This window comes from Eriocheir sinensis, chromosome 11, assembly GCF_024679095.1.
Source record: "Eriocheir sinensis breed Jianghai 21 chromosome 11, ASM2467909v1, whole genome shotgun sequence".
NCBI lineage: Eukaryota > Metazoa > Arthropoda > Malacostraca > Decapoda > Varunidae > Eriocheir > Eriocheir sinensis.
Genome location: NC_066519.1, coordinates 1,053,164 through 1,070,930, shown reverse-complemented (window position 1 = coordinate 1,070,930; position 17,767 = coordinate 1,053,164).

The following is a 17,767-nucleotide window of genomic DNA, read 5'->3' as shown; positions in this document are numbered from 1 at the left end:
ACCACCTACGCCACTGCCTACCTAATGAAGTTTCCAGTTGAGATTTTGAGTTAAGGATAGACCGAGGATGTTTAGTATTGAAGAAGGTGATAGCTGAGTGTTTTCGAAGAATAGGGGATAGTTGTTTGGAAGATTGTGTCAAGTGGATGGGTCTAGAAACTGTGTTTTTGAGGCGTTGAAGGACACCAGGTTCGTCTTGCCCCAATCGGAAATAATAGTAAGGTCTGAGGCTCAGAGTTCTGCAGCCTCCAGCCTGGAATCGTTTAGTTCCTGTAGGGTGGGTCTTCTATTAAAAGAAGTTGAGTAATGCAGAGTGGAGTCATCGGCGTAAGAATGGATAGGACAGTTCGTTTTGGGAAGAAAATCATTAATGAACAACAGAAAGAGAATGGGAGATAGGACAGAACCCTGCGGGACACCACTGTTAATAGGTTTAAGGGAAGAACAGTGACTGTCTACCACAGCAGAAATAGAACGGTCAGATATATATATAAACATATATATATATATATATATATATATATATATATATATATATATATATATATATATATATATATATATATATATATATATATATATGGCCAAACTCTTTCGCCTCTGCCTGTCAACATCTACCTTTTCTTCCTGCTGGAAGTATGCCTTCAAGTATGCCTAAGAAGGGTGACCGTTCCAATCCCTCAAACTATCGTCCTATAGCTTTCCTTTCTTGTCTATCTAAAGCTTTTGAATCAATCCTTAACCGGAAGATTCAAAAGCACCTTTCCACTTCTTATCTTCCATCTGATCGCCAGTATGGGTTCCGCAAGGGGCGTTCTACTGGTGATCTCTTTGCCTTCCTAACTGACTCTTGGTCATCCTCTCTTAGCCGTTTCGGTAAAACCTTTGCTATTGCGCTGGACATATCAAAAGCCTTTGATAGGGTTTGGCACAAATCTTTGCTTTCCAAACTACCCTCCTACGGTTTCCATCCTTCTCTCTGTACCTTTATCTCCAGTTTCCTCTCTGACCGTTCTATTTCTGCTGTGGTAGACGGTCACTGTTCTTCCCCTAAACCTATTAATATTGGTGTTCCGCAGGGTTCTGTCCTATCACCCACTCTCTGTTGTTCAATGATGATCTTCTTTCCGAAACGAACTGTCCTATTCATTTTTATGCCAATGACTCTACTCTGCATTACTTAACTCCTTTTAATAGAAGACCCACCCAACAGGAACTATATAAACTATATAAACGATTCAAGGCTGGAGGCTGCAGAACGCTTAGCCTCAGAGCCTACTATGATTTCCGATTGGGACAAGAAGAACCTGGTGTCCTTCAACGCCTCAAAAACACAGTTTCTAGACCTATCCACTTGACACAATCCTCCAAACAACTATCCCCTTTTCTTTGACAGCACTCAGCTGTCACCTTCTTCAACACTAAACATCCTCGGTCTATCCTTAACTCAAAATCTCAACTGGAAACTTCATGTCTTCTCTTATTAAATCAGCTTCCTCGAGGCTGGGCGTTCTCTACCGTCTTCGCCAGTTCTTCTCCCCCGCACAGTTGCTATCCATTTACAGGGGCCTTGTCCGCCCTCGTATGGAGTATGCATCTCACGTGTGGGGGGCCTCCACACACACAGCTCTCCTGGACAGAGTGGAGGCTAAGGCTCTTCGTCTCATCAGCTCTCCTCCTCTTACTGAGTCTTTTACCTCTTAAATTCTGCCGCCATGTTGCCTCTCTTTCTTCTATCGATATTTTCATGCTGACTGCTCTTCTGAACTTGCTAACTGCATGCCTCCCCCTCTCCCGCGGCCCCGCTGCACACGACTTTCTACTCATGCTCATCCCTATACTGTCCAAACCCCTTATACAAGAGTCAACCAGCATCTTCACTCTTTCATCCCTCACGCTGGTAAACTCTGGAACAATCTTCCTTCATCTGTATTTCCTCCTGCCTACGACTTGAACTCTTTCAAGAGGAGGGTATCAGGACACCTCTCCTCCCGAAATTGACCTCTCTTTTTGGACACTCCTTTGACCTCTATTCAGGAGGAGTAAGTAGCGTTTTTTTTTTTCTCTTTACGCCCTTGAAGTGTCTCCTTAGCTGTAAAAAAAAAAAAATATGTACCTATCCTTTTCAGTGAAAGTGCCTCCCCTCTTTCCCACGGTGTCTGTGCGTATGCCCGACTGTCTGTCTGTCTGTCTGGTGGGTCAGGTGTCCCCCCCCCGGCCCCCTCAAACAGTGGTATTGTTTATTTTTATTTACATATTTATTTATTCATTAATTATTATCATTATTTTTCTTTAAAGTGTTTGCCGGTGCCGCGAAAAGTACCGCAGGAAATTTGAACGCGGTACCGGTACTCCGGTACTTTTGGCAATCCTCTGCGGTACTGTGGTACTGCGGTAACGGTTTAGTAGTGCGGTAGTACCGCAGTACCGCAAAAAGTACCGCAAGTGCCCAGCACTGGTAGGTATGTAAGTGTATGTTTGTGTATGTATTTGTAAGCATGAGCAAACTGTAGTGTGTGTGTGTGTGTGTGTGTGTGTGTGTGTGTGTGTGTGTGCTGTAATATTATGGTGCATGATAAATTGATTGAAGTGTCAAAATATGAGTAGTTAGTGCAGATTATAAACTAAATATGTAATGAACGGGGCTGGGTTAGGTTGTGTGAGGTTAGATTATGAAAGACATTAGAATACCACGGTGAGAAAAGAGAGCAAACATCATTCCTTGAGAGTAAACATCATTCCTGAAAGTAAACATCATTCCTTGAGAGTAAACATCATTCCTGAAAGTAAACATCATTCCTTGAGAGTAAACATCATTCCTTGAGAGTAAACATCCTTCCTTGAGAGTAAACATCATTCCTGAAAGTAAACATCATTCCTTGAGAGTAAACATCATTCCTGAGAGTAAACATCATTCCTTGAGAGTAAACATCATTCCTGAGAGTAAACATCATTCCTTGAGAGCAAACATCATTCCTTGAGAGTAAACATCATTCCTGAAAGTAAACATCATTCCTTGAGAGTAAACATCATTCCTGAGAGTAAACATCATTCCTTGAGAGTAAACATCATTCCTGAAAGTAAACATCATTCCTTGAGAGTAAACATAATTTATGAGAGTAAAAATCATTCCTTGAGAGTAAACATCATTCCTTGAGAGTAAACATCATTCCTGAAAGTAAACATCATTCCTTGAGAGTAAACATAATTTATGAGAGTAAACATCATTCCTGAAAGTAAACATCATTCCTTGAGAGTAAACATCATTCCTTGAGAGCAAACATCATTCCTGAAAGTAAACATCATTCCTTGAGAGTAAACATCATTCCTGAGAGTAAACATCATTCCTTGAGAGTAAACATCATTCCTGAGAGTAAACATCATTCCTTGAGAGTAAACATCATTCCTTGAGAGCAAACATCATTCCTGAAAGTAAACATCATTCCTTGAGAGTAAACATCATTCCTGAGAGTAAACATCATTCCTTGAGAGTAAACATCATTCCTTGAAAGTAAACATCATTCCTTGAAAGTAAACATCATTCCTTGAAAGTAAACATCATTCCTTGAAAGTAAACATCATTCCTTGAAAGTAAACATCATTCCTTGAAAGTAAACATCATTCCTGAGAGTAATCATCCTTCCTGAGAGTAACCATCCTTCCTTGTTGTCATAAAGTTAAGGTGTTTAGCCAAGTGTCCCCTTTGGCTCGCTGGGGAAGGGGGTCACAGTGCCGCGCTCCAGACACGATAGCAGGTGGCTCGCCATGCGGGCCCGCACGTAGCGCAGGCGGCACGGGTCTTGGCCGTGGGCGATGCTGAAGGCGAAGGCCAGGGCGAAGAGGCCGCAGCTGTAGCCGTCCCGCTGGCGCTGCACGGGCCGCACGACGACCCCTGGCGGCGGGGCGTGCAGCTCCTGCAGCTGCCGCACCAGGGCGGCTGTGGAGGTCGAGAGCGTGTCGTAGAGAGAGTCATATACCGCCAGCTGGCCGGGCCGCCCAGCGCCATACGAGGACAGCAGCAGCCAGTGGCTGCCCCCCGCGCGGCCGTAGTCCGCCATGGAGGCGAGGCTCATCGGCGTGGACCGGTTCACCACCTGCAGGAAGAGCGCCGCGTTGCCGGGCTGCAGGGGCGGCAGGGTGAAGGCTGCGCCGCAGGCGTACAGGCCGCCAGTGTTCGGGAACTGGCGCTGCAGCAGCTCCTGGGCCAGGTCCATGACGTCATCAGACAGCCAGCGCCTGCCCAGGATGTCCCGCCGGTCGGGGCTGCGCAGGCGCGGCAGCGGCAGCGGCGTTACCTGTTGGCCTGCCTCCTCTTGCTGAGGAACAGCCTCCTCTTGCTGAGGAACAGCCTCCTCTTGCTGAGGAACAGCCTCCTCTTGTTGAGGAACAGCCTCCTGCGCGGGGTGGAATTTCTGTTTCTCCTGTTGGGGGATGACTTCCTCCTGTTGTGGAGGGAGGACACCCTCATCTTCCTTCTGAGCAGAGATTTCTTCTTTCCTCGCCACCTCGGCCTGGCCCTGGCCGGCACACTCGCTGGCCTCTTCTGCTCCGTCACTTTGTTTAGCCGCGGCGTCTTCGTAGCTCGGCGCCTCGGCCTGGCCCTGGCCGGCACACTCGCTGGCCTCTTCTGCTCCGTCACTTTGTTTAGCCGCGTCTTCGTAGCTCGGCGCCTCGGCCTGGCCTCCCTGGCCGGCACACCTGCTGGCCTCTTCTGCTCCGTCACTTTGTTTAGCCGCGGCGTCTTCGTAGCTCGGCGCCTCGGCCTGGCCCTGGCCGGCACACTCGCTGGCCTCTTCTGCTCCGTCACTTTGTTTAGCCGCGGCGTCTTCGTAGCTCGGCGCCTCGCCCTCACCACCGGGGAACAGGTCGTCGTCCTGCCGGTGTTCGCTGCGCCGCACGAGTTTGTGCCGCGCCCAGGTCCAGCCCAGCAGGCTGACCGTGAGAGTAAAGCATGCCACGGCCAGCAGGACGGTGGCCCTGAAGGCCAAGTGCTCCTCCTGGGCCAGCAGGACCTGCCTCTCCATGCAGGTCAGACTTGCCTCTGTGTGCAGCATCAGCTGCAGCAGCTGTTTCCACCCACCGCCGCTGGGAAGGCCGCACTCCACGAGGGGGTCCCGTGGAGCGGCGAGCCACCCGGCGGCGGCGAGGTGCTCCCGTGCCCTGCCCAAGAGTGTGTTGTGGGGGCCGGAGTCCTGCCACTCCTGCACCGCCTTCGCCAGCGTGCGGGCGAACGCCACCGCGTACCAGAAGTCTGGCAGCATGAGCACCGTGCACACCCCCACCACCAGCGCCCCGAGGGTGTGCACAATGATTTCCTTGTGGGCAGTAATTTCCATTGCGTTGCGAATTACTAATAAAGCTCTGAGAGGCAAAGACCGTGCGAGGAGGTGAAGTGACGAAGGCAGATGGTGGTCCGGGGCGGCCCGACACCTAGCGGAAGACTGTGTTCCCTTCAGTTAGCGATGTAGGTGTGTATGTATGGGTGTATGTGCTACGAAGGGTGTGCGTATTACCTAAGTGCGGCTTAGGAGGCAGCGTTGTGCTCCTTTTTCAAGTGTGTCCATTGTTTCCTCCTTGATTTGCAGCCTTATAGTAATGGGGCGGGGGAGGAGGCGGAAGAGGACAGGGGAGGATGATGAACAGGGCAATTGGGAGAGGAAGTGGGAGGAAGAAGGATGACAAGCAGGAGGAAAAATGACAGGCAATGGGAAAGTCTTTATTATATGTTTAGACTCACGAGACAGTGAAACAAAGAATAGAACTGGATGTTTAGAATTCATACATTATAAGTTACATCTACTACTACTACTACTACTACTACTACTACTACTACTACTACTACTACTACTACTACTACTACTACTACTACTACTACTACTACTACTACTACTACTACTACTACTACTACTACTACTACTACTACTACTAGTATTACTACTACTACTACTACTACTACTACTACTACTACTACTACTACTACTACTAACAATAATAATAATAATAATAATAATAATAATAATAATAATAATAATAATAATAATAATAATAATAATAACAATAATAATAATAATAATAATAACAATAATAATAATAATAATAATAATAATAATAATAATAATAATAATAACAATAATAATAATAATAATAATAATAATAATAATAATAATAATAATAATAATAATAATAATAATAATAATAATAATAATAATGTGTAATAATAATAATAATAATAATAATAATAATAATAATAATAATAATAATAATAATAATAATAATAATAATAATAATAATAATAATAATAATAATAATGATAATAACAATAATAATAATAATAATAATAATAATAATAATAATAATAATAATAATAATAATAATAATAATAATAATAATAATAATAATAATAATAATAATAATAATAATAATAATAATAATAATAATAATAATAATAATAATAATAATAATAATAATAATAATAATAATAATAATAATAATAATAATAATAATAATAATAATAATAATAATAATAATAATAATAATAATAATAATAATAATAATAATAATAATAATAATAATAATAATAATAACAACATTAACAATAACAATAATGATAATAGTTTGAAAAATACGAACAAAATCATTACGTTTAATCAGAAAAGATAAAGACAAAAGATAAGACGAAAATGTATCTGACAGCATTAGGAGAAGAGAGGCGGAAGGAAGAGTGAGGAGGGAGGGGAAGAGGAATGTTGGGGGACAGGAGGGAGGGGAAAAGGAATGTTGGGGGACAGGAGGGAGGGGAAGAGGAATGTTGGGGTACAGGAGGAGGGAGGAAGAGGAATGTTGGGGGACAGGAGGGAGGGAAGAGGAATGTTGGGGACAGGAGGGAGGGGAAGATGAATGTTGGGGGACAGGAGGGCGGGGAAGAGGAATGTTGGGGACAGGAGGGAGGGGAAGAGGAATGTTGGGGACAGGAGGGAGGGGAAGAGGAATGTTGGGGGACAGGAGGGAGGGGAAGAGGAATGTTAGGGAACAGGAGGGAGGGGAAGAGGAATGTTGGGGGACAGGAGGGAGGGGAAACATGGAAACATGGAAACATGGAAATGCAGGCAACAGAAAGCCTATTGGCTCATTACGAGGTCGCCCGCTTGGGTGATTTAATCTGCTCGACCGCCACTTGGGGCTTGGTGAGCAGATGAAAGCACCTCGATATTGAAGAGCAGATGGAAGCCCCTCGTTATTCAGTTTACTCCTGACGCAGCGAAATGACGGTCGATTCTATATTTGAAGGAGTTGATGGTATTCGCATTTACTACTTCTGAGGGAAGATTGTTCCAGTGGCGGATGACTCGGTTTGAAAAGAAACTCCTTCCAATGTCTGTGTTACATCGACTCGACTGAATGGGTAAACCGTTATTTCTAGTTCTTGAGTTGGTTTGCAGTTCAAAGAATTTAGAGTAGTCGACGTTATTGAACTTTTTTAGATACATGAAGACTTGACTCATATCCCCTCGTAGGCGTCTTTTCTCCAATGTAAAGAGATTGAGTCGCTTGAGTCGTTCCTCGTACGGTTGAGCCCTGAAGGTTGGAATCATCTTTGTGGCGCGTCATTGAATCCTTTCTAGTAAAGCAATGTCCTTTCTGTAATTGGGAGACCAGAACTGCACTGCATACTCGAGGTGCGGTCTTACCATGGAATTATACAAGGATAGCATCACGTCTGGTGTTTTACACTCGAAGTTCCTCGCTATGAACCCGAGCATAATGTTGGCCTTGTTGTATGCTTTTTTACAGTGATTCGCGTGTTTCAGGTCACTGCTGATAGTTACTCCAAGATCCTTTTCCTCCTGCATCGCTTGCAGAGGTCTCCCATTCATGATGTATGTGTGGTTACTATTTTGGGACCCAATGTGCATGACTTTGCATTTGTCAACATTAAAAGACATTTGCCATTTTTCCGATCATTCGATAATGTGATTGAGGTCTTTCTGAATGATTTCGCAGTCGGTCTTTGTGAGGGCATCTCCACCCACCTTGGTGTCATCTGCAAATTTCGATATTGTGGATTTCAGTCCTGATTCTAGGTCATTGATATATATGATAAAGAGGATGGGTCCCAGCACTGACCCTTGAGGCACTCCACTAGTGACTGGTAGCCAATCGGAAGGCTGTCCGTTGAGTAGTACTCGTTGTAGTAGTACTCGGAAGAGGAATGTTGGGGACAGGAGGGAGGGGAAGACGAATGTTGGGGGACAGGAGGGAGGGGAAGAGGAATGTTGGAGGACAGGAGGGAGGGGAAGAGGAATGTTGGGGGACTGGCGGCAGGGGAAGCGGAATGTTGGGGGACAGGAGGGAGGGGAAGAGGAATGTTGGGGACAGGAGGGCGGGAAGAGGAATGTTGGGGACAGGAGGGAGGGAAGAGGAATGTTGGGGACAGGAGGGAGGGAAGAGGAATGTTGGGGGACAGGAGGGAGGGAAGAGGAATGTTGGGGACAGGAGGGAGGGAAGAGGAATGTTGGGGACAGGAGGAGGGAAGAGGAATGTTGGGGGACAGGAGGGAGGGAAGAGGAATGTTGGGGGACAGGAGGGAGGGAAGAGTAATGTTGGGGACAGGAGGGCGGGGAAGAGGAATGTTTGGGACAGGAGGGAGGGGAAGAGGAATGTTGGGGGACAGGAGGGAGGGAAGAGGAATGTTGGGGGACAGGAGGGAGGGGAAGAGGAATGTTGGGGGACAGGAAGCAGGAGAAGAGGAATGTTGGGGACAGGAGTGCAGGGAAGAGGAATGTTGGGGACAGGAGGAGGGGAAGAGGAATGTTGGGGACAGGAGGGAGGGAAGAGGAATGTTGGGGACAGGAGGAGGGGAAGAGGAATGTTGGGGACAGGAGGGAGGGAAGAGGAATGTTGGGGACAGGAGGAGGGGAAGAGGAATGTTGGGGTCAGGAGGGAGGGGAAGAGGAATGTTGGGGGACAGGAGGGAGGGGAAGAGGAATGTTGGGGGACAGGAGGGAGGGGAAGAGGAATGTTGGGGGACAGGAGGGAGGGGAAGAGGAATGTTGGGGGACAGGAGGGAGGGGAAGAGGAATGTTGGGGACAGGAGGGAGGGGAAGAGGAATGTTGGGGGACAGGAGGGAGGGGAAGAGGAATGTTGGGGACAGGAGGGAGGGGAAGAGGAATGTTGGGGACAGGAGGGAGGGGAAGAGGAATGCTGGGGGACAGGAGGGAGGGAAGAGGAATGTTGGGGGACAGGAGGGAGGGAAGAGGAATGTTGGGGACAGGAGAGGGAGGGAAGAGGAATGTTGGGGGACAGGAGGGAGGGAAGAGGAATGTTGGGGACAGGAGGGGGAAGAGGAATGTTGGGGGACAGGAGGGAGGGAAGAACAATGTTGGGGACCGGAGGGCGGGGAAGAGGAATGTTGGGGACAGGAGGGAGGGGAAGTGGAATGTTGGGGGACAGGAGGGAGGGGAAGAGGAATGTTGGGGACAGGAGGGAGGGAAGAGGAATGTTGGGGACAGGAGGGAGGGGAAGAGGAATGTTGGGGACAGGAGGAGGGGAAGAGGAATGTTGGGGGACAGGAGGGAGGGGAAGAGGAATGTTGGGGACAGGAGGGAGGGAAGAGGAATGTTGGGGACAGGAGGGAGGGGAAGAGGAATGCTGGGGGACAGGAGGGAGGGAAGAGGAATGTTGGGGACAGGAGGAGGGGAAGAGGAATGTTGGGGACAGGAGGGAGGGAAGAGGAATGTTGGGGACAGGAGGGAGGGGAAGAGGAATGTTGGGGACAGGAGGGAGGGGAAGAGGAATGTTGGGGACAGGAGGGAGGGAAGAGGAATGTTGGGGACAGGAGGAGGGGAAGAGGAATGTTGGGGACAGGAGGGAGGGGAAGAGGAATGTTGGGGACAGGAGGGAGGGGAAGAGGAATGTTGGGGACAGGAGGGAGGGAAGAGGAATGTTGGGGACAGGAGGGAGGGGAAGAGGAATGTTGGGGACAGGAGGGAGGGGAAGAGGAATGTTGGGGACAGGAGGAGGGGAAGAGGAATGTTGGGGACAGGAGGGAGGAAGAGGAATGTTGGGGACAGGAGGGAGGGGAAGAGGAATGTTGGGGACAGGAGGGAGGGGAAGAGAATGTTGGGGACAGGAGGGAGGGAAGAGGAATGTTGGGGGACAGGAGGAGGGGAAGAGGAATGTTGGGGACAGGAGGAGGGAAGAGGAATGTTGGGGACAGGAGGAGGGGAAGAGGAATGTTGGGGGACAGGAGGGAGGGAAGAGGAATGTTGGGGACAGGAGGGAGGGGAAGAGGAATGTTGGGGACTGGAGGGAGGGGAAGAGGAATGTTGGGGGACAGGAGGGAGGGGAAGAGGAATGTTGGGGACAGGAGGGAGGAAGAGGAATGTTGGGGACAGGAGAGGAGGGAAGAGGAATGTTGGGGGACAGGAGGAGGGGAAGAGGAATGTTGGGGACAGGGGAGGGAGAAATGTTGGGGACAGGAGGGAGGGAAGAGGAATGTTGGGGACAGGAGGGAGGGGAAGAGGAATGTTGGGGGACAGGAGGAGGGGGAAGAGGAATGTTGGGGACAGGAGGGAGGGAATGAGGGGGAGGGAGGAAGAGAGGTATAGTGTTTCCTCCTCCCTCTGCGGGCTATGGGAGGAGGAGGAGGACGAAGAAGAGTCGGTTCTAGGAAGGAATGAAGGAGGAAAATGAATGAAGGAAGGAAGGAAGGAAAGGAAGGTAGGCAGAAAGGAATCTGGGTTGGAATCTAGGAAGGAAGGAAGGAAGGAATACATAGGGTAGGGAAGGACTTTATATAGGAAGGAAGAAAGAGAGAGGATAGGAAAGAAGGAAGGAATGAAGGTGATAGGTATGAAAGAATAAGGGAAGTGAGGAAGGGAGGAATGAAGGCAGAGAGGAGGGAGGGAATGAATGAAATAATGAATGAATGAAGGAAGGGAGGAATGAAGGCAGAGAGGAGGGAGGGTATGAATGAAATAATGAAGGAAGGAAGGAAGGGAGGAATGAAGGCAGAGAGGAGGGAGGGAATGAATGAAATAATGAATGAATGAAGGAAGGAAGGAATGAAGGCAGAGAGGAGGGAGGGAATGAATGAAATAATGAATGAATGAAGGAAGGGAGGAATGAAGGCAGAGAGGAGGGAGGGAATGAATGAAATAATGAATGAATGAAGGAAGGGAGGAAAGAAGGCAGAGAGGAGGAGGAATGAATGAAATAATGAATGGATGAAGGAAGGAGGAATGAAACATGGAAACATGGAGTAGCAGGCAGCAGAAAGCCTGTTGGCTCATTACTAGGCTGTTCAGTGATTTAATCAATCCGTTTGCCATAGGAGTGGCTTGCAGGGAAGGATTAAAGCACTTGTGTACCTACTCTTGGGAACGTTCAGTTCACTCCCGATGCAGCAAAGTGGCGATCAATGCGTTTCTTGAAGGAGTTGATGGTCTCTGCGCTAACCACTTCTGCAGGAAGGCTGTTCCAGTGGCGAACAACTCTATTCGAGAAATAACTCCTGCCGATGTCGGTATTGCATCGCTTTGCATGAACTGTTTTTCCGTTGTTTCTTGTTCTCAGGTTGGTTTGTAGCGTGAAGAGTTTGGAGTGATCAACGTTGCTGAGCTTGTTCAGGTACTTAAAGACTTGTATCATGTCTCCCCGCAGGCGTCTCTTTTCCAACGTGAAGAGGTTGAGTCGCTCGAGTCGCTCTTCATAGGGCTTCGTGAATGAATGAAGGAAGGAATGAAGGAAGGAAGGCAGAGAGGAGGGAGGGAACGAATGAAATAATGAATGAATGAATGAAGGAATGAAGGCAGAGAGGAGGGAGGGAATGAATGAAATAATGAATGAATGAAGGAAGGAAGGAATGAAGGCAGAGAGGAGGGAGGGAATGAATGAAATAATGAATGAATGAAGGAAGGAATGAAGGCAGAGAGGAGGGAGGGAATGAATGAAATAATGAATGAATGAATGAAGGAATGAAGGCAGAGAGGAGGGAGGGAATGAATGAAATAATGAATGAAGGAAGGAAGGAATGAAGGCAGAGAGGAGGGAGGGAATGAATGAAATAATGAATGAAGGAAGGAAGGAATGAAGGGACGTGAGCCAGGCCGGAAGGGAAGAAAATGAAGGGAAATCTAATTATATTATTTACCCTGATATGAGCTACGTGGCTGTCTGGCTGTCTTGCTCTCTGTCTGTCTGTCTGTCTGTCTGTTTGTCTGTCTGTCTGTCTCTCTGTCTGTCTGTCTGTCTGTCTCTCTGTCTGTCTGTCTGTCTGTCTGTCTGTCTGTTTGTCTGTCTGTCTGTCTCTGTCTGTCTGTCTGTCTGATTATCTTTCGTGTTTCTGTCTGTGTATCTTTATTTTTCATCCATTAATTTATATACCATTTGTTCCCTCTGTTTACCTTCATGTTTATTTATCACTGTTTATCTATTTATCTATCTATCTATCTATCTATTATCTATCTATCTACCTGTCTGTTTTTTCTTCAGTCTATCAATCTCTGCTTTTCCGTGTCTGTTTTTTTTTCATTCTACATATTCTCTCTCTCTCTCTCTCTCTCTCTCTCTCTCTCTCTCTCTCTCTCTCTCTCTCTCTCTCTCTCTCTCTCTCTCTCTCTGTCTGTGTGGTCTGATTTTCTATGTAAATCTATGTAAATCTCTCTCTCTCTCTCTCTCTCTCTCTCTCTCTCTCTCTCTCTCTCTCTCTCTCTCTCTCTCTCTCTCTCTCTCTCTCTCTCTCTCTCTCTCTCTCTCTCTCTCTCTCTCTCTCTCTCTCTCTCTCTCTCTCTCTCTCTCTCTCTCTCTCAGGTGTGTGTGTGTGTGTGTGTGTGTGTGTGTGTGTGTGTGTGTGTGTGTGTGTTGTAACAATTATTGTTAATAATATTACATTTTTTCACTGTTTCTCTTTTAACACAGCCTTCATTCATTAAACTTTCGGGAAGGAATAAGTGGGCAAGAAGGAATCACGGAGGAGGAGAGCGGCGCTAAGGAGATGACAAGAGAGTGGGTGTGGGTGGGTGGGTATCAGGATAACGGCACTAAAGTCACGGCCTCACCCAGTTATCATTACCGAAGGGAAATTTATTAAACTCGAGAAAAGAAAAATAAGGGGTAAGAATGAATCATGGAGGAAAAACTATAAGGAAATAACGTTCCAGGCAATGAATAACAAATGTGTGTGTGTGTGTGTGTGTGATGGGTTGGGTCAGGAGAGCAGCACAGGTGTCAGCACCCAGCCAGGCCCCGGAGAATTGGATTAGCAAGAGAGGTGAAGGGTGCGGCGGTACAGCCACTCAGTAGTCCTAAAAGAAGGTCGGGTTCTGACAGATAATCAATAATAACATTGATAATAACAACAATAATAATGATTATAATAATGATAACTTTATACGGGGAAACTGAGGAAGGTGTGACAGTAACCGCGCCATTTTCTTTACTAATCCCGAGGTTCAAGTAGAGCCTGTGGCCGTGACCTCCGTGCTGCTGTATCCCTACCCTACCTGCCCCCCCCTCGTCACCAAACGAACTGTGACGCACTGCCCTGCACCTCCCACTTCCCTAGCCGGCCGGCCTCACATGTTTAGGTGGAGTCAGTAGGAGGGTAGCAGGTGGGGCTTCTGGGCTCAACTGGAAGCAAACGCACTATAGCAGTAGAAAAGTAGTAATAATAGTGGTAGTAGTTGTCGCATTATTATTATTATTATTATTATTATTATTATTATTATTATTATTATTATTATTATTATTATTATTATTATTATTATTATTATTGTTAGTATCTCCATGGGTAGTGTTATGGGCCTGGTGATAGTTTGTTAAGGCTTTGCTGGAGGTCATGTTAGTATCTCCATGGGTAGTGTTATGGGCCTGGTGATAGTTTGTCAAGGCTTTGCTGGAGGTCATGTTAGTATCTCCATGGGTAGTGTTATGGGCCTGGTGATAGTTTGTCAAAGCTTTGTTGGAGGTCATGTTAGTATCTCCAAGGGTAGTGTTATGGGCCTGGTGATAGTTTGTCAAGGCTTTGCTGGAGGTCATGTTAGTATCTCCATGGGTAGTGTTATGGGCCTGGTGATAGTTTGTCAATGCTTTGATGGAGGTCATGTTAGTATCTCCATGGGTAGTGTTATGGGCCTGGTGATAGTTTGTCAAGGCTTTGCTGGAGGTCATGTTAGTATCTTCATGGGTAGTGTTATGGGCCTGGTGATAGTTTGTCAAGGCTTTGCTGGAGGTCATGTTAGTATCTCCATGGGTAGTGTTATGGGCCTGGTGATAGTTTGTCAAAGCTTTGTTGGAGGTCATGTTAGTATCTCCAAGGGTAGTGTTATGGGCCTGGTGATAGTTTGTTAAGGCTTTGCTGGAGGTCATGTTAGTATCTCCAAGGGTAGTGTTATGGGCCTGGTGATAGTTTGTCAAAGCTTTGTTGGAGGTCATGTATTTTCCCCTGACTGGGCCATGTTATTGTATGTTATTTATTTTATTATTATTATTATTATTTATGGGTACTTTTGTTCCATTTTTTTATGTTCCATTTGTCTTTGTTTTAATCCTCTCTGTGGCCGTGGGAAACAGCTGTAGTGGGAGCGTGGCGCGTCTTAAGAACATGAATCTTACCCTAACTCTGTGCCCGGCAGGGTGAAGAAGAAACTTCAGCACCAGAGAAGGAGAGAAGGCGAGGCTCTGGATGGGATGGAAGAAGACAGTGGCGAGGAGGGGTGAGGGAGAAGAAGGAAGAAGAGGCGCCTGCTTACAGATCAGTGCTGGAGGAGGAGGAGAGAGCACAGGGAACAAGGTGAGGCCACTTGCTGCCCTGGGTCTCAAAATGAATGGGTGGTGTTGTTCCCCCTCCTCTCCCTTCACTTCTTTTGCGCTTTAAAATGTATCGGAGTTTAGTAAAGGTTTTGTTTTCTGTCTTGTTGTGTATTAAAATGTTTGTGTCAGTGTTTGGTGAAGGTGTTGTTTTGTGCCTTCCCCGCCCCATTTTTTTTCTTCTCTTATTTTTCACATCCATGTCTGCCTCTTGAGGGGACTATCAATCAGTCTATAGCAATTTATCTCTATCAGCTTATATCTATCTATATCAATGGCTATATAGAAAGTTCCATTAGTAAGGAAGCATATATGAATTTTCTGAGTCAAGACCTATGGTGTTTTTATTTTGATAGGTTATGTTAGGTTAAGTTTAGGGCATCTTCAAACACATGGTAGCCATCACCTTATGGTATAAATCAACAAAGAATGACCTCACTTTGTTGTATAGAAAGTCTAATTAGTAAGGAAGCATATATGAATTTTATGAGTCAAGATCTACAGATTTTGTTTGGTTAAATTTAGGGTATCTTCAAACCCATGCTAGCCAGCACCCTATGGTATAGGAAGTCTCATTAGTAAGGAAGCATATATAGATTATGAGTTAAGACCTATTGTGTTTTTGTTATGTTTGGTTTGGATTTTTTTTTATTTGAATCAGATATTTTCCACAAGCAGGATCAGTGCCTTGCTCAGTCTCTAATCACCTGACACACAGACGGCTCACACCTCTACCGTCCACAGGTGAGGTGCCGGCCAGCAGTGGACAGTGTCAGCGCCAGGAGCTCAGTGACCTTGCCAACCTTTTTCCTGAGCAGGATGACCCAGGACCAAGCATAGTAGTAGTAGTTGTAGTGGTTGTAGTAGTAGTAAGCATGATTCCTACTGTCCAAAACTCCATCCTCCTTCCTTATTTTCTTCTCCATGCTTTTCCTTGTGTCTCCTCTCTGTCACCATCCTTCTGCCCTTCTCTCTGTCACCATCCTTCTGCCCTTCTCCTCTCTGTCACCATCCTTCTGCCCTTCATCCTCTCCATATTTTTTTCTCCATGTTTTCCCTCATGTCTCCTTTCTGTCACCATCCTCCTGCTTCTCATCCTCTCTCCATATTTTCTTCTCCATGCTTCCCCTCGTTTCTCCTCTCTGTCATTCTCCTCCTGCCCTTCATCCTCTCTCCATATTTTCTTCTCCATGCTTCCCCTCGTTTCTCCTCTCTGTCATTCTCCTCCTGCCCTTCATCCTCTCTCCATATTTTTTTCTCCATGTTTTCCCTCATGTCTCCTCTCCGTCACCATCCTCCTGCTTTTCATCCTCTCTCCATATTTTCTTCTCCATGCTTTCCCTCGTGTCTCCTCTCTGTCACCATCCTCCTGCCCTTCATCCTCTCTCCATATTTTCTTCTCTCCTGTCATCATGTTTTTCCTGTCTTCTAATATTCTTCCCTCATGTCTCCTCGTTGTTATGTAATTTCCTCTTCCTTCTATACCATTTTTCCCTAATTCCTCCTTCCTAATGTTTATCTTTTCTCTCTTCTCCTCCTCCCCTTCTTCCTCTCCTAACCTTTCTTCCTCTCTCTTCTTACTGTTGGTTTCCCATTTCTCCTCCTCCTCTTCCTCCTTCCTCTTCCTGTTTTCCCCGTCCTGTCAAATATTCTTCCATCGTTTCCTCCTCCTTCCCTCTCTGCATTTCTTAGTCTGTCTTCCTTCCTTCATTTCCCTTCCGTCTCGTATTGCTTATTTTCTATATTTCTCATCTTAGCTTCCTTCCCTTCCCCTATTCTCCTTCTCTTTCCTTCTCCTCTTCCTCCTTCTCTTATGATTTTAATGTTGAAGGAAACTATTCATTTCATCATTCTCTCTCTCTCTCTCTCTCTCTCTCTCTCTCTCTCTCTCTCTCTCTCTCTCTCTCTCTCTCTCTCTCTCTCTCTCTCTCTCTCTCTCTCTCTCTCTCTCTCTCTCTCTCTCTCAGGGAAAGACATACACACAATTATCTTTTATTTATTTATTTATTTATTAACATTTCTTTTGTGTTGATAGATTTTATTGTTCTGATCAAAGCCTGGGATGGGGAGGGAGAGGAGTGTGCTCTCTCTCACACACACACACACACACACACACACACACACACACACACACACTCTACTAACAGGGAGCATATGCCAAGGGTGGTGTCGCTTCAGAGAGAGTGAGAGAGTAAGGGGGAGGGGGACTTATGTATGTGTCTGTGGGGTTTGTAGACATACTGTGGGTCCTGTGAGGAGAGAGAGAGAGAGAGAGAGAGAGAGAGAGAGAGAGAGAGAGAGAGAGAGAGAGAGAGAGAGAGAGAAGGATTAAAGGTGATGGTACACCATACCATAATTCCCTGTCCTGTCTGTCCTCAGCTGTCCCAATCCCAATTGTCCCCAGCTCTCCCAGTCGCTACTGCCGGCCATGGTGGACATGGCTGAGGACAGCAAGTGGAGGGTGCGCTGGGTCATCCTAGAGTACAAGTCCCTCCTGGCCGGACACCTCGGGCTGGACCTGGGTGTGTAATTCACCACTTGGTCTGCTGCGGGTCACTCTCGAGACAGCCAGCCGTTCCACTACTGAAGAGCACAGAGCTCATAGTACCGATCTTTGGGTAGGACTGAGACCACTCACACACAACACACCGCGACAACGAGGTCACAACTCCTTGCCTGACGTCGCGTACCTGCTCACTGCTGGGTGAACAGGGGATACACGTGAAAGAAGATAAACCCAACTTATCTTCACCCGGTCAGGGAATCAAACCCCGGTCCTTCTGGTTGTGAGGCAGACGCTCTGTCCACTGAGCTACCGGGCCGTGTGTGTGTGTGTGTGTGTGTGTGTGTGTGTGTGTGTGTGTGTGTGTGTGTATTTACCTAGTTGTAATTTTACAGGGCCTGAGCTAAGCTCGTGTGGTCCCGTCTCCATATCTGTATCTGTCCAGTTTTTCCTTA